Source organism: Mus pahari, chromosome 20, assembly GCF_900095145.1.
Source record: "Mus pahari chromosome 20, PAHARI_EIJ_v1.1, whole genome shotgun sequence".
Classification (NCBI taxonomy): Eukaryota; Metazoa; Chordata; class Mammalia; order Rodentia; family Muridae; genus Mus; species Mus pahari.
The window spans coordinates 19,055,011-19,058,346 of NC_034609.1; the positions used below are offsets into that span (position 1 = coordinate 19,055,011).

At 56.0% G+C, this 3,336-nt stretch overlaps 1 protein-coding gene across 1 annotated transcript in view; it reads right to left on the reverse strand.

Annotated features, from left to right (window-relative positions):
• Positions 1–2,646, reverse strand: part of Dok4 (docking protein 4) — a 12,317-nt gene extending 9,671 nt beyond the window's left edge. Inside the window, exon 1 of the mRNA XM_021220310.1 lies at positions 2,461–2,646. The gene's annotated coding sequence lies outside the window, so the exon portion shown is untranslated. The remainder of the gene's footprint in view (positions 1–2,460) is intronic.
• Positions 2,647–3,336: the final 690 nt, after the last annotated feature.

Consider the following 3,336-nt stretch of genomic DNA (forward strand, 5'->3'; position numbering starts at 1 on the left):
GAGAGAGAGAGAGAGAGAGAGAGAGAGAGAGAGAGAGAGAGAGAGAGAATGAATCCATGGATTTAATAGGCAACAGGGACCCATGCCTATCCCGCTCCCCCTACCAAGACTTTAAACAGAAAGTAATCCCCAATCTGCCCTGAGGCTCCCCTCAAAGGCTCAATACCCAATAAGTAAGGGCAGTAAAAAAGCCCCTACCCATCCATGGCCACTACTAGCCTCTCACAGAGGGACAGATCCCTCCAAATGTGTGGCACCCTCAGCTTTGGGCGAGGGTGTATACTAAATGGGCGAGATGGGTTTCCAGTAGCCATTCTCATGGTTTTAGGGTTAAGCCTCCCACCCACTTCTCCTCTACCCTAGTATCAATGTGGATGGCTATTCCTGGAGGGATAGTAGCTGCCTTAGCCCAGGTTACCACAAACAGCCAGGCTGGACAACACACTGCTGCCCTTCCCATCAAGGGCAGCATCCTGTAGGGAGGACTCGGGAGGTGTTCTGGAGCCCTCCCTACCCACCTGCCCCATAGGCTGCACTAAATGCTCCCTCCCAGAACCCTGCCTGGAGGACCTGGCACTAGAACAAACACCACAGAGCCTGAGTCCCGCCTGCCTGGCCAGGCTGCCCCACCCTTGATAGATCTGATCTTATCAGGGCTGCAGATCAGCCCTACCTGGACACTATCTCACCTTTCTCGGTCTGTTTTCACTTCACAGCCGAGATTTGATGGCAGGTGGGTTGTCTCCTGCCTGGAGGACTCTCCTCCTTATCTACCAGCTGCCCCATCCCTGTGTGGTTGCTATCTGGGACCAGCAGGGGGCGCTTCCGTAGATTCCCTAAGCCCCAGAAGGTATGGTCCAAGGAGAGCCACAAGTACTGAATCAGGCAGAGGAACATGAGGGGTCAGGACATCTGAACACTCATGGTCCCCAGGAATGTAATCCAATGCCTCACACCACTGCTGTCTGTTCTCCCCTGGTACCTTGCCATCTCTCAGTACATAAAAGCCTTCTCAGGAAAGTTCACACTGCACTTGCTTTTTCCTGCCTCTAACTAAACTCCCTCCCACGGTCTCAAGTATATGCCACTACCTCATTTGGATCTCCGCTGAAAGTCTGCCTCCTCCTTCAGGCCCTCCTGACACCCTGGCCTTGCTAATTAGCTGTCTCTCAACATCCAGTGTTTCAGTCTGTCACATGTCACTATGAGATTTGATGTTCCCAGTTCCTTCATCTGTCACTTGGCCATGTGGGGACACCTACAATGACAGTTCCCAAGCCCCTTCTATCTAGCTATAGCTCCAACCCAGTGACCAGGACACTGATAAAGGACAGAGTGGATGCCCAATCTAGGGAGGGACACTAATTATATCTAGGATTGTCCCCACCCTTTCGACACCATTATCAGCACTGCTTCCAGAGAGTGTGAGCAGCAGCGGGCTCTCACTTCTCCGCATCTCGGTGCCAACTGGCAAGACCAGCAAAGTCCAGGAGAACCAGCCGGCTCCGTGATCCACAGTTTGTTCAAAGCTGCCTCGGGGGACTTGTGCTGCTGCTGACACTGTCTGAGCCTGGCTAGGGGGCCCCTCCTTGGCTGGGGTGTTGGATGAGGTCACATCCAGCCTGGTGCCTTGCCCAGGAATACCCAGCACCCAGGCACAGAGACAAGCAGCAGAGCGAGAGGGACACAGCTCCTGGGACCTACCTGGGATGCCTACACAGCAGCCTGCATTTCTCTGAAAAGGGCCCTCAAAGAATGTGCAAGAAGCACAGGCCCTGGCGGCTGTTGGAATGTGTGTGCTGGAGCTGACACCTGGCCTCTGGCTGCCCTGTCTTATCAAAGTCCTCCACTCCAGCCCTCCATCCAAGTGTCTGGCAATTGTTTTGCTCCCACCGCTCCACGCAGGCAGATTGCACAGAACCCCCGACTGCCCAAGGCTCCGCTCCGGTCCTTATGCTGTGACAGATAGCTGTCTCCAAAAGAAGGTGTACAGAGTCCCAGAGCCAGAGGAGAAAGGTTTTAGGGCAGGAGGCTGCTAGCCTGGAGGACTGCAATGAATAGGAAAAGCCACTTGCAGGTCGGATAGGCAGTAGAAGGAAAGTGTCTCTTGGAATTTGGGGAGCAGGAAGGCGAGGGAGGCTGCTTCCGGGAAGAGGCTCAGGGAGCCGGGGATCTGGGTTTCTCTGATGGGTTTCGTGGGGTATGCAGGTGAGGTACGACTCAGACCTGCGCTTCCTAGAGATGGGAGCTGGGTGAGGACGGCTCAGGGAGTTTCAGGGTCCCGCTGGCTTCGAGAGGCGCGTCTGAGTCCTCCTTCCTTAAAGTAGGACGCTCCCATAGCTGGGAGAGAACGCAGGCTCCGGAGGTGACCAAAGGCGCCCCAGGATGAGAGTTGCGGGAGTCTTACGCCTCGGTGAGGCCTAGGGTTCCCCCCTCCCCGCTTCGTATTCCCCTATTTACCTAGGCGCCGAGGCCCGGGCCGGGGCGCTGGCTCCGGCTCCGCGGGACGCGGGGCGGGCTCATGCCCGCGTCTCGGCGCGGCCCGGAGGAGAAGGTAGGGTGGCGGCGCGCGGCTCCGGTTGTAGACTAGAGTGAAGCGCAGCCACCAGCTCCGGATCCAGCGGAGACTCGGGAGGTAGCCGGTTCGGCTGATCCGCGACGCCACGCCCCTTGAGGCCGCGCCCCGCGCCGCCCTGGCGCCGCGCCACGCCCCACCGCCACGCCCCCGCCCATCCCTGGCATCGTGCCACGCCCCTTCTTGGAGCCACGCCTCAACCGGGAGTTCCGCCTCGTCCCGCAGTCCGGCCAATGTCTTATTACTAGGACAGAAGTTTCCGCCTGGCAGGCTAGCCCTCTGCTCATTTCTAGTACCCACCTCAATCGCACCAGCTCCTCTCTAAGCTCCAAAACTCAAACGCACGTTGCCTCGCATCTGCTGGAGGCTGAACCCTATATCGACTTTCAGTCTTTGAACCTCACCTCCCAACATCAAGAGTCAGTACCCTGCTAGACATACCCTTTGCTACCATCCAGTCCTGCCCAGTACCTGCTCCACTTCCCCAATCGCACGCTCAGCTGCACTCACCTGTTTCCCGCTTTTTATCCTTTATTTACATCACACTTTCGTTTCGTTTATTTATTTGAGTCTAGGTCGTGTGTGTGTGTGTGTGTGTGTGTGTGTGTGTGTGTGTGTGTTATTCATGCTTGCCCAAATATCAGTCCAAAGTCTGATAGTGGGTGTCTTCCGGATAGGTAGTTCTCCAGCTTGTATTTTGAGATAAGGAACTCTACAATTTAGACTACGTTAGGTCATCAGACTTTAGGATCTGTCTCAGC